The following is a 21497-nucleotide window of genomic DNA, read 5'->3' as shown; positions in this document are numbered from 1 at the left end:
ACCCATGGCGTCCATATGCAATTAGTGTGTATTGTTAAATCTTTTTCAAGTGACTCCACACAGTGGTGTTCCCCCTTTACTGTCAGCTGCAGTGGAGGCAGGCTGCTGATCTTGTTGCCCCCTGGCCTGGGATGATCTTGGCAGTCATCCTCTGACTGCCTCAGGCCAAGAGAGCCTTGGAAAGCTGAGGGGCTCTTGCACAGGAGCAGGATGCTATTCCGTCGTCGCAGGAACTTGAGGCATAGATGTCACTGGCAGAGGGCTGAAGAGCCACTGTCCACACCAGGAGTGCCCTGAGAGGAGCTCCCAGATGTGGGAAGCAGTCACTCCTCCTCCCTCACCTTCCTCCTAACCTAAGATGGATGAGGAGCCGGTGACAAATCCAGCCGCGTCCCCCTCTTGCCTTGTCACTGCTGGATACAGTTCATGGACAAGTTGATGGTATGCAGGTCTGTACGTATATCCAGCATCCCCTGACTAGTCTGCTGGATCTGGCTCTCCAGGAGAGTCAGCCACCTCTCGATGGAGGAGGCCACGTATGCAGAAGAAAGGAAAATGGCAGCATTCATGACCTGGATGGAGTCCTCTAGTGTCTGCGCCAGGGTGTGCATACCCTCTGTAATCTCCGTCAGATCTACACGCACCTCAAACTGAACTTCCAATATCTACTGCCTTACCGATGACTCCAAAGGCATGTCATCAGCCTGGGACTCAGCATGGGCCTAGCCTCCCACACTCCTCTGAGTGTTAGTGGCCTCGACTGTCACAGCCTCTGACAGCTGGTCAGGCGTGTATGTGGTGCTTGAACCAGATTGTGACCCCAAATTTCCTCACAAACACATGCCCAGCAATGTGATAGTATCAGTGCTGATGGAGGGTGCAGGCGATGATGTGATGTTGCACCCTCTGAGGAACAAGACGAGGACGAATCTCCCCAGGAGATGGCAGCCCTCTGTTCATGGGGTTGGCATTTAAAATAAAACAAAGGTGATGTATTGAATTAACTGAGCAAACTGTTATGAACAATGTATATTTTTAAGTTGAATTTACGTATAAATTTGTGTGTTAAGAAAGGTAAAAACGTTTTCAGTTTCAGTTAGGTTTAGTTTATGAATCTTTTAGGTTTTGTTTATGAACCTTGGTGCATGGGTGTCTGGATAGATTTGTGACAAAAGGTTTCAGGTCTTTTGAGTTTGTTTGTATATGTACATTTTAATTAGGTTTTACAACCCCTAAACAGGTGGGTTAAAAGGGGTTGAAAATTCAGTGATTTTATAAAGGGAAAAAAAAAAGTAGATAAAAAATTTACTGTTGCTTAGTGACAGTGATCCAATGACACAGACACAAAAAAGACAGGAATTGAAAGAGGCAGGGTTCAGTGTGTGTCAGAGAGACAGAGAGAGCACAGAGAGTTTAAGCCCTCTGAAAAGAAAAACTGCAAGCCTAGTGGGCCAGTGGTCAACTGAATAATCAGTTATGGAACTTAGTAAAGTGATCAGTTTAGCGGAGGTGGTACTGGAAGATTGAGTTTAGGGAACTTATCTGTTTGCTCTGCAGTTGAAGAAGCAGTGAGTTCACAGTGTGGTTTCTGGGTCTCTCAGGGAAAGATATGTGTTGGGTGAGAAGCATCAAGTGAATGCTCAAGAATTCACTGGAAGAGAACCATTTGCAACTGTGCCAGTCCCAAGAGAGAAGCATTTGTGTCGAGCTAGTTTATGTGTCTGTAAAGATATTGCTTGGGTAAAGAATTGTCTCTTTTGTTTGTATTGAGATCTTTCTAACCTTTTTGTAACATAGTTCACTTTTCTTGATTAATAAATATTTTATTTGTTGTATTAAAAGTTCATCAGCAGAATCCTGTGAATTTGTTTAGTAACTTTCCTCCACGGTTTCAAAACAAAAGTTAGGATCTATCAAGCCAGGTTTCACTCTGGGATCTGACTTGTCCTGTATTAACAGCAGCTGGGACTGTAACAAGGTGAGGGCTCATCCAGGATAAAAATCCTTGAATTTAAGTGAATCCTTAAAGAAACAAGTACATGGAGGTACTAAGCATAGGAACAGGAATTGCTGTAAAGTATATTACATGGGTTGGAACTTGAAAATGGCTTTGGCTGTTGCTAAGATCTTCCTGAGAGTAGAAAATAGAACAGTAGATTATTTGAAATCCTTGATTAAGGCTACACTAAGAAAGTTAGCAGATCAATTGAATGTAGAAATAAAAGCAGGATTTTGTAAGGATGATATGATTAAAGTATTTACCTAGCATTTAGAATTAAAAGACAAGAAACCTAAAACTGGTGTATCACAGGTACAGTTAGCTAGAATTCAGTTACAAATGAAGCAACTTGAGATAGAAAAAGAAATAGAAATTAAGAAGCTTGAATTATAAAAAGAGGAAAAAGAGAAATGCAAAAGCTCGAGCTTGAGTTTCAAAGAGAAAAAGAAATCAGACAGCATGAGTTGGCTAGAGAAAAGCTTAGATTAAAGAAAGAGAGATAGTAGTTTGATTTCACTGATGGTTTTGATTTAACTAAAAATCTTTGTTTAGTGTCTAAGTTTACAGTGGATGGAGTTGAAAGATATTTCATCTAATTTGAAAAGATATCTGTGAGGTTGAAGTGGCCAAAGGAGCTTGGACCTTAATTTTACAAAGTTTCATGACAGGTGCACCTATGAATGTGTGCACTAGTCTGTCAGAAAGCCGAATCAGACATTTGTTGAATTCGCAAGGAAGAAAAAAATGCTGGGGATCAGTGGATTCGCTCATTAAATTTGGAACAGACTTTTATTAACATGAGGGAAATTATGATTATGGACGAATTCTGAAATAGCATTCCAGTAACCACTGAGACTTATTGAGTTGATTGTCAAGTATTAAAGATCTGAGAAGTGGTAGTTTTAGCCATTACCTATGGGGCTGAATTTTTCCCCAATTAAGGCCCGCCCAGCGTGATGTCCACAGGGAAGCGCTATGCACTCCCTGTGCGGGCGGGGAGGGATTCTTAAAATCGAGGGTGCGCATGAAAGAGTGCACTCATCTCCCTGAAGCTAAGTGCAGCCCCAGGGAGTTTGGCTCTACATGTAAAAAAGATAAAAGTAGAAAAATAAAATTTCCCTTACATGTCCCCTCATGTGTCAATGTCACATGAATTGGGACATGTCCATAATTTTTACACAATCTATATTAAAACTTTTTAAAGCCTACATGAAACCTCATCCCACCGGTGGATGAGGTTTCATGTTTTTTCTAATTCCCGCCAGGGCTCCTGGCTGACCTGCCAACCTTAAGGTTGGACGGGCAGATCCTTTAATTGCTTAATTGATCCTGTCAATGGCCTCAATTGGCCATCGACAGGTCGGCAGGCCTGCAGCTGATTTTGCTGCACTCCCGCCTTCCTGAAAATTTAAATGGGGCGGGGTGATGTCGGGAGATTCCCCCGATGTCACCACGCGTCATTTTACACGTTGGCGAGCGGGACCTGCCCCTCCGCTCGCCGACTCGTAAAATTCAGCCCATGATATCTCACACAGATAGTTACATGTGGGGAAATTGTCATATGGGAATCAACAGAAAAATTGGAGGACTAGAAAATCTGGTGATGGAAAGGATTCTAGGGAACAGACAGAAGGATGCCAAAATAATAAAGGAGATAGGCTAGAACCTAAAAGAAATGTAAAGAAAATTGTAAGCTTCCATTGCAATAAAACCAGATGTACTAAAGCTAATTGATGGAAAATAATTGGGAGACCTATTGCAGTAATAGTGACACCTGAAGATTCTTTAGGAAAAACTAACTTAGGGAAGGAGACAAGTGACAAAAGAGTAGCCATAGTGCAAAAATGAAGTCTCAGAATCTACCAAAGAGGTAGAGATAATTTCTCAGACTTGTCAAATAAATTCCTGAAAACAAATTATGGAAGGGTTTGAAGATTTTACTTATAGAAGAAAGATATTCTCTTATTCTTCTGATCAAGGAGGTAAACCAATAAAGATATTGAGAGACATTGGAGCAAGTCAGCCACTGATGTTGGCTGATGATACAATCTGTCTTCCAGAGAGGTTAATGAAGGAAAAAAGTATTAATTAGAGGAATCCATGGAAGTTACAAACCAGTCCCATTATACGGAGTTGGATTAAAGAGTGAGTTAGTAGGTGGAGAAGTTACAGTTGGAGTAATGTATCAAATCCCTACAGAACAAATTGATTTTATTTTGGGGAATGATCTGGCCAACTCAAAAATATTAGCTTCATCAAGGGTGTTGGAACAACCAGTGGAAGTGAAAGAAATTGAGATGCTACAGGACAAACATCCTGGATTGTTTCTTGATCTAGTGACTAGATCTTAGGGCCATAAGATTAGACAGGAAGAAGAAGAATCTTTTAAAAAGATGAAATAGAAATTAAGTTATCTGATGTTATTTTCAAAATCCTGAGCAAAAAGGAGGAAGTTAAAGAGAACGAGGCCGACAAGTTTAGCCCCCCTTCTTTAGTAAAAATGCAACAGGCTGATCCTGAGTTGAGGGAGCTGTATCAAACAACCTACACAGAGACTGAATCAGAACCAATACCTGAGTGTCATTACTTAAAAGACAAAGTACTAATGAGGACATGGAGACCGCCTCATTTATCAGCAGATGAGGAGTGAGCAGTAATTCATCAGATGGTAATTCCATCTGGGTATCGTAACAAAATTTTACCAGTGGCTCATAAAATGCCAATGGCAGGTCACTTAGGGATTAGGAAAACACAGGCTAAAATAATGAAACTTTTTTATTGGCCAGGATTGCATAAAGATGTGGTTAAATTCTAACAGACATGTCATGCATGTCAGGTAGTGGGGAAACTCCAATCATCAATTAAAGCTGCACCCTTAATTCTGGTACCAGCTTTTGAAGAACTGCTTAGCAGGGTCTTAATAGACTGCATAGGGCCCTATCTAAAACCAGAAGTGGGAATTAGTGTCTTTTAACAATTATGGATGTTTCGACAAGATTTCCTGAGCTGGTGCCTTTGGGGAAAATTACAGTCAAAGTAATTTGACTTCAATTTTTTTTACAAGATATGGATTACCTAAGGAAATACAATCAGATCAAGGCTCAAAGTTAATGTCACAAACATTCAAAGGATAATTTAGGAATAAAACAATTAAAGTCTTCAACTCATCATCCACAGTCACAAGGAGCATTAGAAAGGTGGCATCAAGTGTTAAAGACCATGATTAAAGCCTATTGTCAGGAATGTTCTAATGATTGCGATAAAGGATTCTATTTTTACTGTTTGCCATTTGGGATGCTCCTAATGAATCAACATGATTCAGTCCTTTTGAACTGATATATGGGCATGAGGTCAGAGGAGCCCTTAAATTAGTTAAGGAAACATTTGTAAACCAAAGCTCAGAGATTACACTTTTGACTTACGTGTCAAATTTCTGGGTGCAATTAACTAAAGCGTGTGAGTTGGTCAAAGAACATTTGAAAATCACTCAACAAACAATGGATATTAAAGCAGGTAAAAATGCCAAAGCTCGAAATTTTGTCGCTGGAGACAAGGTGTTTGTATTATTACCAATCTCTGGTGAACCATTAAAAGCAAGGTTCATTGGATCTTATCAAATCAAAAAGAAACTCAATGATGTAAATTATATAGTGAGTACCCCAGACAGGGGGGAGGGTCAGCGAGTGTGTCACGTTAATATGTTAAAGCGATAATATGACAGGGAAGATAGTCAGGATAGAAGTGTATTTACAGTGGTAAAGGAAGTGGGAGTGAAATAAAAATATCAGAACACTCTGAGAATGAATCAGAAGTCGAAAATTCTAAAGTCAGCCCTCCAGTAATCAAATTGGATAATACAGAGGGGCTTAAAAATTTAGATGTAATATTAAGCTATCTTCCAGAAAACTGTTGAGGTGACTAATGAAAGCTATTACAAACTCATGAATCGATTTGTGTGAATAGACCAAGGAAAACATCTTTGGCCATACACTATGTTAATGTAGGAGATGCATTACCCATAAAGCAACATCATTACAAACTAAATCCAGAGATGTTAGCCCAAGTGAAGGAAGAGATCAAGTTCATGATGGAAAATGGCCTTATTGAACCGAGACACAGTAGCTGGAGTTCACCTATTGTAATGGTGCCGAAAACGAATGGGTAGCAGCTGATATGTATAGATTATCACAAAGTTAATGTGGTAACAGAGACTGATTCACATCCAATTCTATGGTTAGAAGACTGTATTAGAAGATTGGATAAGCAATGTTCGTTACAAAAATTGATTTATTGACGAGATATTGGCAAGTTCCATTGACTGATACAGCCAAAGAAATATCAGCTTTTGTAACCTTGGATGGACTTTATCAATGTAAAATCATCTCTTTCAGAATGAAAAATGCACCAGCAACTTTTCAAAGATTAACAAACAAGGTCTTTGAAGGATTATGCAACCGTATGGTATATATTGATGATTTAGTTGTGTTCAGCTAAACCTGGGAGGTTATAACACTTGAACAAATTGTTTCATCAGTTACAAAGAACCAGTTTGGTCATAAACGTGGCAAAAAGTGAATTTTCTAAAGCGAAAGTAACTTATTTGGGCCACATTGTGTGACAAGGCCAAGTAGCCCCTAGGGATGCAAAAGTAAGGGCTATTTTGGATTTTCCAGTGCCTAAGACCAAACAACATATTTTGCAGTATGTAGGCATGAGTGGATTTTATCAGAAGTTTGTTCCGAATTTCAGCGCTGTAGCGGCTCGCTTGTTAAAGAAAGGCAAGAAATTTGAGTGGGCAAAGGAGTGTCAAAGTGCCTTTGACAGCTTGAAAGCTGTACTGAATACTGCACTGGCTTTAGCAGCACCAGATTATGCTAAGCCGTTTAAAATAGCTGTTGACACCAGTGACGTAGGTGTTGGTGCAGTTCTTTACAGGAGGATAAGATGGGGATTGAACTGTCTGTTAGTTACTTTTCGCAAAAGTTGAATTCTTACCAGCAAAAGTATTCAACTGTGGAAAAAGAGACTTTGAGTTTGGTGTTGTCTCTAAAACACTTTGAAATTTAAATAGGCTATTAAAAGATTTTCTTTGGTGTGGGGTCTGAATAGAAGTTTGTTTTTATAAGAGATTAAATGCTTTGAATGGGTTCTGTGAATAGGAGATTTTGTTCATTATCAAGTGTGTAGGAGTGACAGCTGTATTAGACTATTAGAAGTTTTTATTAAACTGTGACCTTAGAACCTGCTGTTGAGATAATTGTAGCTTTTGAAATTCAGTCAAGCATTCATAATGGCATAATGATATCCCTTGGGGAAATGTCAACAAAGAGCTCGATTGAAACTGCATGACCAAATGTGACGTTATTTTCAAAGCTATTCCTGTTAATCAAAGAAGTCCAGCAGAGATTTTTTTTAACTCTCAGTGACAGCTGCAGTTTTAAAAAAAACTTTAAAGAGCGGATGCTTTAAAAAACTTCAGAGCATGACAGTTATACAGACTGCATCCGCCCTGCTTTTAATTTATGACTCGCACACTGAGGGTTAAGGCCCTTACAACAACCAAAATGGGGTCTCAGCGCTGAATTCAAATGACCCTGCTGAGCTTGGCTTTTCCTCTTGTGTGAATCATGCCCCTCCCCCTTTCACCTGACGGGAAAATTGGTTCAATTGGAAATGGGAGCGGGACTTCTGCATTCGGGTCCTGCCGCCATTTTTAAAGGTGCGTGGACTCTTCCCAACTCTGCAAGAATCCGGCACACAGTGTCAAATGGCCTACTTCAGCTTCTATTTCTTATGCTCTTATTCCATTGGCCTTATTAATTATTTTTGTGCCTGGCCACTAGCTTTAATTAATTTCTGTCCTTAAAATCAGAAATTTTCTGCGAAAGATGTTTTTATTCTTGCACAGAATATGTGAATCGCTGGCTGGGCTGGCATTTATTGCCCATCCCTAATTGCCCTTGAGAAGGTGGTGGTGAGCTGCCTTCTTGAGCCGCTGCAGTCCATGTGGTGTAGGTACACCCACAGTGCTGTTAGGAAGGGAGTTCCAGGATTTTGACCCAGTGACAGTGAAGGAACGGCGATATATTTCCAAGTCAGGATGGTGAGTGACTTGGAGGGGAACTTGCAGGCAGTGGGTGTTCCTTATGCATGTGCTGTTCTTGTTCTTCTAGGTGGTAGAAGTCGTGGGTTTGGAAGGTCAAAGGAGCCTTGATAAGTCGCTGCAGTGCATCTTGTAGATGGCACATTACTGTGCGTCGGTGGCGGAGGGAGTGAATGTTTGTGGGTGGGGTGCCAATCAAGCGGGGCTGCTTTGTCCCCAACGGTGTTGAGCTTCTTGAGTGTTGTTGGAGCTGCACTCATCCAGGCAGGTGGAGAGTATTCCATCACACTCCTGACTTGTGCTTGTAGATGGTGGACAGGCTTTGGGGAGACAGAAGGTGAGTTACTCTACACAGAATTTCCAGTCTCTGACCTGCTCTTGTAGCCACAGTATTTATATGGCTAGTCCAGTTCAGTGTTCAGTTTCTGATCAATGGTAAACCCAAGGATGTTGATAGTGGTGGATTCAGCGATGGTAATGCCATTGAATGGTAAAGGGAGATGGTTGGATTCTCTTTTGTTGGAGATGGCCGTTGCCTGGCACTTGTGTGGCGTGAATGTTACTTGCCACTTGTCAGCCCAAGCCTTGGATATTTGGACATGGACTGCTTAAGTGTCTGAGGAGTCGCGAAATGATGCTGAGCATTGTGCAATTACTTGCGAACATCCCCACTTCTGACCTTATGATAGAGGGAAAGTCATTGATGAAGCAGCTGAAGATGGCTGGGCCTAGGACACTACCTTGTGGAGCTCTTGCAGTGATGTCCTGGAGCTGAGATGACTGACCTCCAACAACCACAACTAGCTTCCTTTGTGCTAGGTACGACTCCAACCAGTGGAGAGTTTTCCCCCTGATTCCCATTGGCTCCAGTTTTGCTAGGGCTCCTTGATGCCGCACTCGGTCAAATGCTGCCTTGATGTCAAGCGCAGTCACTGTCCCCTCACCTCAGGAGTTCAGCTCTTTTGTCCATGTTTGAACCAAAGCTGTAACAAGATCAGGAGCTCAGTGGTTCTGGTGGAATCCAAACTGAGCATCAGTGATCAGGTTATTGCTGAGTAAGTGCCGCTTGATAGCACAGTCAACGACACTTTCCATCACTTTGCTGATGATCAAGAGTAGACTGATGTGGTGGTAATTGGACAGATTGGATTTGACCTGCTTTTTGTGGAAAGAACATATCTGGGCAATTTTCTACATTGATGCTTAGTTGCCAGTGTTGTAGCTGTACTGGAACAGCTTGGTTAGGGGCGCAGCAAGTTCTGGAGCACAAGTGTTCAGTACTATTGCTGGGATGTTGTCAGGGCCTAGAGCCTTTGTTGTATCCAGTGCCTTCAGCTGTTTCTTGATATCATGTGGAGCGAATCGAATTGGCTGAAGACTGGCATCTGTGATGCTGGGGACCTCAGGAGGAGGCAAAGATGGATCATTCATTTGGCACTTCTGGCTGAAGATGGTTGCAGATGCCTCGACTTTAGCTGTGAATGCGCTGGCTCCCCCATCATTGAGGATGAGGATATTTGTGGAGCCTCCCCCTCCAGTGAATTGTTTAATTGTCCACCACCGTTCATGACTGGACGTGGCAGGACTGCAGAGCTTAGATCTGATCCATTTCGTTTGTCAGATCTCTTAGCACTGCCTATTGAATGCTGCTTAGGCCGTTTCACCATGTTGGCACCTCGTTTACATACAAAATACAAATTGGGAGCAGGAGTAGGCCACTCGGCCCCTCGATCCTTCTCTGCCATTCAATAAGATCATGGCTGACCCAATTTTAACCTCAGCTTCACATTCCTGCCAACCCCTGATAACCTTTCACCCCCTTGCTTATCAAGAATCTATTTCTGCTTTAAAGATATTCAATGACTCTGCCTCAATCCTTCCTCTCTTTTGAGGAAGAGAATTGCAAGTCTCACAACCGTCTGAGAGAAAGAAATCTTTTCTCATCTCTGTCTTAATTGGGCAACCCCTTATTTTTAATCAGTTGTCCATTTTTAGATATGCCTGGTGCTGTTCCTGGCATGTCCTCCTGCACTCCTCATTGAACCAGTTCCTATCTTCCGCCATTTAAAAATGCTTATATTTGCTGATAAACCTAATTACTTCACAAGAATACCAATATAAGGGGAAACCTGCAGCTGCATGTAATAATTTCCTTACTTGTCTTAATGGACTCCATCCTGTGCTCAAATTCATCTTTGAAATGGAGCAGTCAAATGAACTCCCTTTCCTTGATGTACTAGTTGAGAAATCAGCTAGGAGTTCTCTACCACAGTTTACCGCAAGGCTATCTTCACTAGTCAATATACATATTGGAATTCTTACAGTTCCACACGCTATAAGATTGGCCTTATCGGCAACCTCTTAAATAGGGACCAAACATTTGCTCACCATGCAAGTTTGATGCTGAAATAGGGGCATCAAAGGCATCTTCGGGGATAATGGCTACCCTGGTCAGATCATTTCATGTTGTATATCACACAAACTCATGAACGGGCCTAAGGCCGTCACTTCTCACCCTGAAAAGTGCCCAGTCTACCTCAGATTATCCTGGAAGGGAAGGCATCTCAAAAATTTGAACAACAGGTTTCACGCTGCTACTATGCAATAGCAACACGAGTGGTATTCTCCACTAACAGGATGCTGCTGTCAAGCCAGAAAGACGTTCTGCCTATCACACAAATGAATAATGTGGTATATGAATTTCAGTACCAGTGTGATGCTTGGTATGTAGACTGTATGTCCCAAAGACTTGGCTGATCATATCAAACATTATGTTCCAGCCGCTGTTCGCAACGGGCAGGGTATAGACTGTACCCAACCAGCCCGTGCTTACAAAACTCAAAAAACAGTGTCCAACATTAGATGTGATTCCGCGATTGGACAACATTCGCTAAATAATCCTCAGTGTGCTAAAAATTACACTGATAACCAATTTAAGATTGTCAGTCGGACTTGCAATGTGGGAGAGCAGGAGGTCAGTGGGGGACAGAGCGGGAATCCAGCGGGGGTTTGCGGAAGGCTAGTGGGGGTGAGCAGGAGGCTAGTGGGGGAGAACGGGTGGCCAGCGGGGATGAGACAGAAGGGATAGAGAGGGAGGCTACCAGGGGAGAGCGGGAGGCCAGTGGGGGGAGAGCAAGTGGCTAGTGGGAGAGCGGGAGGCTAGCGGGGGAGAGCAGGAGGCCAGCGGGGGAGAGCAGGAAGCCTGCAGGGGAGAGCAGGAGGTCAGCTGGGGAGAGCGGGAGGCTAGCGGGGGAGAGCAGGAGGCTAGCGGGGGAGAGCAGGAGGCTAGCGGGGGAGAGCAGGAGGCCAGCAGGGGAGAGCAGGAGGCCAGCAGGGGAGAGCAGGAGGCCAGCAGGGGAGAGCAGGAGGCTAGCGGGGGAGAGCAGGAGGTCAGCGGGAGAGAGCAGGAGGCCATCAGGGGAGAGCAGGAGGCCATCAGGGGAGAGCAGGAGGCTAGCGGGGGAGAGCAGGAGGCCAGCAGGGGAGAGCAGGAGGCTAGCGGGGGAGAGCAGGAGGCTAGCGGGGGAGAGCAGGAGGCTAGCGGGAGAGAGCAGGAGGCTAGCGGGGGAGAGCAGGAGGCCAGCAGGGGAGAGCAGGAGGCTAGCGAAGGGAGAGCAGGAGGCCAGCGGGAGAGAGCAGGAGGCGTGTGGAGGAGAGCAGGAGGCTAGCGGGGGAGAGCAGGAGGCTAGCGGGAGAGAGCAGGAGGCTAGCGGGGGAGAGCAGGAGGCATGCGGAGGAGAGCAGGAGGCTAGCGGGGGAGAGCAGGAGGCGTGCGGAGGAGAGCAGGAGGCCAGCGGGGGAGAGCAGGAGGCTAGCGGGGAAGAGCAGGAGGCTAGCGGGGGAGAGCAGGAGGTCAGCTGGGGAGAGCGGGAGGCCAGCAGGGGAGAGCAGGAGGTCAGCAGGGGAGAGCAGGAGGTCAGCAGGGGAGAGCAGGAGGCTAGCGGGGGAGAGCAGGAGGCTAGCGGGGGAGAGCAGGAGGCCAGCAGGGGAGAGCAGGAGGCTAGCGGGGGAGAGCAGGAGGCTAGCGGGGGAGAGCAGGAGGCCAGCAGGGGAGAGCAGGAGGCCAGCAGGGGAGAGCAGGAGGCTAGCGGGGGAGAGCAGGAGGCCAGCAGGGGAGAGCAGGAGGCTAGCGGGGGAGAGCAGGAGGCCAGCAGGGGAGAGCAGGAGGCTAGCGGGGGAGAGCAGGAGGCTAGCGGGGGAGAGCAGGAGGCTAGCGGGAGAGAGCAGGAGGCCAGCAGGGGAGAGCAGGAGGCTAGCGGGGGAGAGCAGGAGGCCAGCGGGGGAGAGCAGGAGGCTAGTGGGAGAGAGCAGGAGGCTAGCGGGGGAGAGCAGGAGGCATGCGGGGGAGAGCAGGAGGCATGCGGGGGAGAGCAGGAGGATGCGGAGGAGAGCAGGAGGCTAGCGGGGGAGAGCAGGAGGCGTGCGGAGGAGAGCAGGAGGCCAGCGGGGGAGAGCAGGAGGCTAGCGGGAGAGAGCAGGAGGCTAGCGGGGGAGAGCAGGAGGCCAGCAGGAGAGAGCAGGAGGCTAGCGGGGGAGAGCAGGAGGCCAGCAGGGGAGAGCAGGAGGCTAGCGGGAGAGAGCAGGAGGCCAGCAGAGGAGAGCAGGAGGCCAGCGGGAGAGAGCAGGAGGCCAGCAGGGGAGAGCAGGAGGCCAGCGGGAGAGAGCAGGAGGCTAGCGGGGGAGAGCAGGAGGCCAGCGGGGGAGAGCAGGAGGCTAGCGGGGGAGAGCAGGAGGCGTGCGGAGGAGAGCAGGAGGCTAGCGGGAGAGAGCAGGAGGCGTGCGGAGGAGAGCAGGAGGCTAGCGGGGGAGAGCAGGAGGCCAGCGGGGGAGAGCAGGAGGCCAGCGGGAGAGAGCAGGAGGCTAGCGGGGGAGAGCAGGAGGCCAGCGGGGGAGAGCAGGAGGCTAGCGGGGGAGAGCAGGAGGCGTGCGGAGGAGAGCAGGAGGCTAGCGGGAGAGAGCAGGAGGCGTGCGGAGGAGAGCAGGAGGCTAGCGGGGGAGAGCAGGAGGCCAGCGGGGGAGAGCAGGAGGCTAGCGGGGGAGAGCAGGAGGCCAGCGGGGGAGAGCAGGAGGCCAGCGGGAGAGAGCAGGAGGCTAGCGGGGGAGAGCAGGAGGCGTGCGGAGGAGAGCAGGAGGCTAGCGGGGGAGAGCAGGAGGCCAGCGGGGGAGAGCAGGAGGCGTGCGGAGGAGAGCAGGAGGCTAGCGGGAGAGAGCAGGAGGCGTGCGGAGGAGAGCAGGAGGCCAGCGGGGGAGAGCAGGAGGCATGCGGGGGAGAGCAGGAGGCTAGCGGGAGAGAGCAGGAGGCTAGCGGGGGAGAGCAGGAGGCTAGCGGGAGAGAGCAGGAGGCGTGCGGAGGAGAGCAGGAGGCTAGCGGGAGAGAGCAGGAGGCGTGCGGAGGAGAGCAGGAGGCTAGCGGGGGAGAGCAGGAGGCTAGCGGGGGAGAGCAGGAGGCTAGCGGGAGAGAGCAGGAGGCGTGCGGAGGAGAGCAGGAGGCTAGCGGGGGAGAGCAGGAGGCTAGCGGGGGAGAGCAGGAGGCCAGCGGGGGAGAGCAGGAGGCCAGCGGGGGAGAGCAGGAGGCCAGCGGGAGAGAGCAGGAGGCCAGCAGGGGAGAGCAGGAGGCCAGCGGAGGAGAGCAGGAGGCTAGCAGGGGAGAGCAGGAGGCCAGCGGAGGAGAGCAGGAGGCTAGCGGGGGAGAGCAGGAGGCCAGCGGGGGAGAGCAGGAGGCCAGCGGGGGAGAGCAGGAGGCGTGCGGAGGAGAGTGGGAGACCTGCAGGGTGGAACAGGTGGCAAGTGGGGGACAGCAGGAGGCCGACAGGGAGGCACTGACTTCTGGTGGTTAGACTCAGACTCAGACGTTTACAGCACAGAAGAAGGCCATTTGGCCCATCGTGTCCATGCTGGTCAACAAAGATCTGACAACACTAATCCCATTTTCCAGCGCATGGCCCAAAACCCTGGAGGCTATAGCAATGCAAATGAATATCTCAATCTTTCTTAAATGTTACGACAGTTTCTGAATCAACCACCCTTTCAGGCAGTGAGTTCCAGACTCCCACCACCCTCTGGGTGAAAAGATTTCTCCTCAGCTCCCCTCTTATCCTTCTACCTCTTACCTTAAATCTATGCCCCCTGGTTATTGACCCCTCTACTAATGGAAAAAGTGCCTTCCTACCCACCCTATTTATGCCCCTCATAATCTTATCCACCTCTATCAGGTCCCCTCTCAACCTTCGCTGCTCCAAGGAAAACAACCCCAGCCTATCCAATCTTTCCTCATAGCTCAGACCCTCCAGCCCAGGCAGCATCCTGGGAAATCTCCTCTGCACCCTCTCCACTGCAATCACATCCTTCCTATAATGTGGTGACCAGAACCGCATGCAGTACTCCAGCTGTGTCCTAACCAGCGTTTTATACAGTTCCAGCATAACCTCCCTGCTCTTGTATTCTATGCCTCGGCTAATAAAAGCAAGTATCTCATTTGCCTTCTTAACCACCTTATCTACCCGCCCTGTTACCTTCAGGGATCTGTGGATATGCAGACCAAGGTCCCTCTGACCTTCAGTACTTTCCAGGGTCCTACCATTCATAGTGTAATCCCTTGCCTTGTTAGCCCTCCCCAAGTGCATTGCCTTATACTTTTCCGTGTTGAATTCCATTTGCCACTGCTCTGCCCACCTGACCAGTCCATTGAAATCCTCCTGCAGTTTATGGATATCCTCCTCATTATTTATCATCCTACCAATTTTCGTGTCATCTGCGAACTTTTTTATCATAGCCCCTACTTTAAGTCCAAATCATTTATGCACACCACAAACAGCAAGGGCCCCAGCACCGAGCCCTGTGGAACCCCACTGGAAACAGACTTCCAGTCACAGAAACATCCCTCTACCATCACCCTCTGCTTTCTGCCTCTCAGCCAATTTTGGATCCAACATGCCACTTTGCCCTGCATCCCATGGGCTCTTACTTTGTTGACCAGTCTACCATGAGGGACCTTTCAAAAGCCTTGCTAAAGTCCACGTAGACCACATCAAATGCATTACCCTCATCAATATCCTGGTTCCCTTCTCAAAATATTCAATCAAATTTGTCAAACACGACCTTCCCTTAACAAATCCATGCTGACTATCCCTGATTAATCCATGTGTATCGAAGTGCAGATATGTTCTGTCCCTCAGAATTCTTTCTAGTACCCTCCCCACCACCGAGGTTAGACTGACCGGCCTGTAATTTCCTGGTCTATCCCTTCTTCCCTTTATTAATAATGGGACACCGTTAGCAGTCCTCCAGTCATCTGGCACCTCACCTGTGGCCACAGAGGATTTGAAATTTACTGCCAGGGCCCTTGATATCTCTTCACTTGCCTCCCTCAACAGCCTGGGATACATCTCATCCGGGCCTGCAGATTTATCCACTTTGAAGGCCACTAAACCCGCTAGTACTTTCTCTCTCTCTGTGCTAACTTCCTCTAATATTTCTCAGTCCTCCACCCTGATGTCTATACCTGCATCGTCCTTTTCCATTGTGAAGACCGACGCAAAGTATTCATTGAGGACTGTACCCATGTCTTCCAGGTCCACACACACATTACCTCTATGGTTCCTAATTGGCCCTGTTCTTTCCCTAGTTATTCTCTTGCTCTATATATTTAAAAGACCCCTCTGGGTTTTTCTTTAGTCTACTCACTAATCCTTTCTCATGCACTCTCTTAGCTTTCCTAATTTCCTTTTTAAGTTCCCCCCTGCACTTTTTATATTCCTCTAGGGACTCTGCCATATTGAGTCCTTGGTACCTGCCATAAGCTTCTCTTTTTTTCTTAATCCTAACCTTTATGTCCCTTAGCATCCAGGGTTCTCCGGACCTGGTCCCCCCTTTATCTTTTTGGGAACATATTTGCCCTGTACTCTTGCTATTTCCTCCTTGAATGCCTCCCATTACTCTGACACAGTTTTATCTCCAAGTAGCTGCTCCCAGTCCACTTGGGCCAGATCGTGTCTCATCTTAGTAAAATTAGCCTTTCCCCAGTTTAGAAATTTTATTCCCGGCCCAACCTTATCCTTTCCCATAACTATCCTCAATCTAACTGAGTTATGGTCACTATCTCCAAAATTCTCCCCTACTGATAAGCCTTCCACCTGCCCGGGCTCATTTTTGAATATTAGGCCCAGAACTACCCCCGCTCTTGGGCTTTCAATGTCTTGGCTCAAAAAGTTCTCCTGGATGCAACTTAAGAATTTTGCCCCCTCCTTACCTTGCACACTAAAACTATCCCAGTTAACATTTGGGTGGTTAAAATCCCCTACTATTACTGCCTTATTATTCTTACACTTCTCTGAAATTTGATCCTCTGTCTCTCCCTGACTGTTTGGGGGTCTATAGTACACACACAACAGCGTGTTTGCCCCTTTTGTGTTTTATTTCTGCCCATATGGCCTCATTTGATGATCTTTCCAGGATATCATCCCTCCTCACTGCTAGAATCGATTCCTTGATCAATATTGTGACCCTCCCATCCTCTTCTATCCTCCTCTATATCTCAAAGAACAACAAAGAACAAAGAAAAGTACAGCACAGGAACAGGCCCTTCGGTCCTCCAAGCCTGCGCTGATCATATTGCCTGTCAACTAAAACATTTTGCAGTTCCGGGGTCCGGATCCCTCTATTCCCATCCTATTTATGTATTTGTCAAGCTGCCTCTTAAACACCACTATTGTACCTGCTTCCACCACCTCCTCTGGCAGCGAATTCCAGACACTCACCACCCTCTGCATAAAAAACTTGCCCCGCACATCTCCTCTATAGTTTTCTCCTCTCACCTTAAATCTACGTCCCCTAGTAACTGACTCTTCCACCCTGGGAAAAAGCTTCTATCTACTCTGTCCATGCCACTCATCATTTTGTAAACTTCTATCAAGTCGCCCCTCAATCTCCGTTGCTCTAGTGAGAACAATCCGAGTTTCTCCAACCTCTCCTCATAGCTAATAACATCTAGACCAGGCAGCATCCTGGTAAACCTCCTCTGCACCCTCTCCAATGCCTCCATATGTTTCTGGTAATGTGGTGACCAGAATTGCACGCAATATTCCAAGTGTGGCCTAACCAAGGTTCTATACAGCTGCAGCATGACTTCCCAGATTTTATACTCAATACCCCTGCTGATGAAGGCAAGCATGTCATATGCCTTCCTGACTACCTTATCCACCTGCGTTGCCACTTTCAGTGACCTGTGGACCTGTACACCCAGATCCCTCTGCCCGTCGCTGCACTTAAGGGTTCTGCTATTTACTGTGTAATTCCTGCCTGTATTAGACCTTCCAAAATGCATTACCTCGCATTTGTCCGGATTAAACTCCATCTGCCATTTCTCCACCCAAGTCTCCATCCAATCGATCTATATCCCATTGTATCCTTTGACAATCCTCTTCACTATCTGCAACTCCTCCAACCTTAGTGTCATCTGCAAACTTACTAATTAGCCCAGTTACATTTTCCTCCAAATCATTTATGTATACCACAAACAGCAAAGGTCCCAGCACTGATCCCTGCGGAACTCCACTAGTCACAGCTCTCCATTCAGAAAAGCACCCTTCCACTGCTACCCTCTGTCTTCCATGACCAAGCCAATTCTGTATCCATCTTACCAGCTCACCTCTGATCCCATGCGACTTTACCTTCTGTACTAGTCTGCCATGAGGGACCTTTTCAAATGCCTTGCTGAAATCTATGTATATAACATCCACTGCGTCGATCATCTTTGTCACTTCCTCGAAAAACTCGATCAAGTTAATGAGACACGACCTCCCCTTCACAAAACCATGCTGCCTCTCACTAATATGCCCATTTGCTTCTAAATGGTAGTAAATCCTGTCACGAAGAATCTTCTCCAATAATTTCCCTACCACAGATGTGATATCTCGTCTGAATACCCTATAACCAGAACGTTGAGCTGCCAATCCTTCCCTTTTGGCCAAGTCTCGGTCATAGCTATGATATCATGCTCCCATGTGTCCATCTGTGCCCTCAGCTCGTCTGTCTTATTCCTCAGCCTCCTTGCATTAAAATATATTCCATTTATCCTTGCTAAACTCACTTCTTTCTTATCTAGCCTATTTCCACTGCCTTCCAGACTCGCTCACTAGCGTTTTAACTTCTAATTCCATCTCAGCTTCTCTCCCCTCTAAACTACTTTTCACAATCCCATCCCCCTGCCAATTTAGTTTAAATCTGCCTCAACAGCATTAGCAAACATCCCCGCGAGGGTGTTGGTCCCGTTCCTGTTCAGATGTAACCCGTCCAACTTTTACAGGTCCCACCTCCCCCAGAAACGGTCCCAATGCCCCAGGAGTCTAAAGCCCTCTGTCCTGCACCATCTCTCCAGGCACACATTAATCTGCTCTATCCTTCAGTTCCTATACTCGCTACTGTGTGGCACCAGGAGTAATCGGGAGATTACTACCTTTGAAGTCCTTCTTTTCAATTTCCTACCTGACTCCCTGAAGTCTGTTTGCAGGACCTCATTTCTCTTTCTTCCTATGCCATTGGTCCCAACATGGACCATGACCTCTCGCTGTTTACCCTCCCCCTTCAGAATGCCCAGAATCCTTGACCCTGGCACCTGGGAGGCAACATATTATCCTGGAGTCATGTCTATGGCCGCAGAAGTGCCTGTCTACTCCCCTCACTAACGAATCCCCTACCACAATAGCCCTTCCACACTTCTTCCTCCCTCCCCGAGCAGCTGGACCACCCACAGTGCCATGGCCTTGGTTCTGGCAGGCATCCACAGAGGAACCGTCACTCTCACCGTTTTCCAAGGTTGAAAAACGGTTTGCGAGCGAGATGCATTCGGTGGGTTCCCTCACCACCTGCCTGGTCCTCTTCTTCTGTCTAGCAGTCACCCATTCCCTCTCTGCTTGCAATTCCTTAAACTGCAGGGTGACCATGTCCTGAAACGTGCTTTCCACGATCTCTCAGCCCTCGTGAATGCCCCCAGCTACCACTCAAGCTCCAAAACCTAGAGCCCGAGTTGCTCCAGTCAGTGGCACCTCCTGCACACATGGTCATCCACAACCTTTTTAAACCGAAGCCCCCACCACTCTCAGTGTCCTTTTCAAACTGAGTTACTGGGGCTAATTTATAGAAGTTTAAGTTTAAGAAGGGAGTGAGGCAAAAGACGGGAAATTACAGGCCGATTAGCCTGACCTTGGTCGTTGGTAAGATTTTAGAGTCCATTATTAAGGATGAGATTTCAGAATACTTGGAAGTGCATGGTAAAATAGGGCAAAGTCAAGGGGAGGTCATGCCTGACAAATCTGTTAGAATTCTTTGAGGAGGTAATGAGTAGGTTAGACAAAGGAGAGCCAATGGATGTTATCTACTTGGACTTCCAGAAGGCCTTTGACAAGGTGCCGCACAGGAGGCTGCTCAGTAAGATAAGAGCCCATGGTATTAGAGGCAAGGTACTAGCATGGATAGAAGATTGGCTGTCTGGCAGGAGGCAGAGAGTGGGGATAAGGGGGTCCTTCTCAGGATGGCAGCCGGTGACTAGTGGAGTTCCGCAGGGGTCAGTGTTGAGACCACAACTTTTTACTTTATATATTAATGATCTAGATGAAGGAACTGAGGGCATCCTGGCTAAGTTTGCAGATGATACAAAGATAGGTGGAAGGACAGGTAGTATTGAGGAGACGGGGAGGCTACAGAAGGATTTGGACAGGTTAGGAGAATGGGCAAAGAAGTGGCAGATGGAATACAACGTGGGCAAGTGTGAGGTCATGCACTTTGGTAGGAAGAATAGATGGAAGGACTATTTTCTAAATGGGGAGAGAATTCAGAAATCTGGAGTGCAAAGGGACTTGGGAGTCCTAGTCCAGGATTCTCTTAAGGTTAACTTGCAGGTTGAGTCAGTAGTTAGTAAGGCAAATGCAATGTTGGCATTTATTTCGAGAGGACTAGAATATAAAAGCAGGGATGTGCTGCTGAGGCTTTATAAGGCTCTGGTCAGACCACATTTAGAATATTGTGAGCAATTTTGGGCCCATTATCTCAGGAAGGATGTGCTGGCCCTGGAGAGGGTCCAGAGGAGTTTCATGAGAACGATCCCAGGAATGAAAGGCTTAACATATGAGGAACGTTTGAGGACTCTGGGTCTATACCTGATGGAGTTTAGAAGGATGAGGGGGGATCTGATTGAAACGTACAGAATACTGAAAGGCCTGGATAGAGTGGACATGGGGAAGATGTTTCCATTAGTAGGAGAGACTAGGACCTGAGGGCACAGCCTCAGAGTAAAGGGAAGACCTTTTAGAACAGAGATGAGGAGAAACTTCTTTAGCCAGAGACTGGTGAATCTATGGAATTCATTGCCACAGAAGGCTGTGGAGGCCAGGTCATTGAGTGTATTTAAGACCGAGATAGATAGGATCTTGATTGATCAGGGGATCAAAGGTTACGGGGAGAAGGCGGGAGAATGGGGTTGAGAAACTTATCAGCCATGACTGAATGGCAGAGCAGACTCGATGGGCCGAATGGCCTAATTCCTGCTCCTATGTCTTATGGTCTTAAGTTATTAGGGATAATTTAAAGGTCATGAGCATACCCCCATGACCTCCTTTAAATGAACACCATGACCAGTGGGACTCAGCCTCTGGGTGATGACAGATGATTGATAACGGTGTCCGCCAGCCTCAAGTTGTACCTGAAGAGGCCGTTGGATGCCGTCTATCGATAAACCACTAACAAGCGCTGAGGAAGGTGGCACCCTCAACCAAAATTTCTCATTGAAAAATCGCTATGCTTTCCTGCTTGTGGCTCTGGGTGAAAACAACATCTCCCACACTTGAGGTACGTTTGCTAGTTTAAAATCCAGCTTCTAGCTGAAAATCTCTATTGGAACCCCGTGTGTAAATGAAAATAACTGAGGTTGTTAAGATTGGTGGTACATTTGCAGCAGTAAAGTTAGTGTGGAATTGAGGACTCCGGCTGGGATCTTATGACAAAAAGAGACTTGGTTCGGTTTTGTTTAAAAAACTGAAACGTCATCGAAACACAAGTCTGGTTTGTAACTAAGAGATAAAAACAAAAAAACTGCGGATGCTGGAAATCCAAAACAAAAACAGAATTACCTGGAAAAACTCAGCAGGTCTGGCAGCATCGGCGGAGAAGAAAAGAGTTGACGTTTCGAGTCCTCATGACCCTTCAACAGAACTTGAGTTCGAGTCCAGGAAAGAGCTGAAATATAAGCTGGTTTAAGGTGTGTGTGTGGGGGGGCGGGGGCGGAGAGGGAGAGAGAGAGAGAGAAGTGGAGGGGGGGGGGGGTGGTTTTAGGGACATATATTTCAACTCTTTTCTTCTCCGCCGATGCTGCCAGACCTGCTGAGTTTTTCCAGGTAATTCTGT

Source organism: Carcharodon carcharias, chromosome X (assembly GCF_017639515.1).
Source record: "Carcharodon carcharias isolate sCarCar2 chromosome X, sCarCar2.pri, whole genome shotgun sequence".
Classification (NCBI taxonomy): Eukaryota; Metazoa; Chordata; class Chondrichthyes; order Lamniformes; family Lamnidae; genus Carcharodon; species Carcharodon carcharias.
This window is presented reverse-complemented; position numbering follows the sequence as displayed.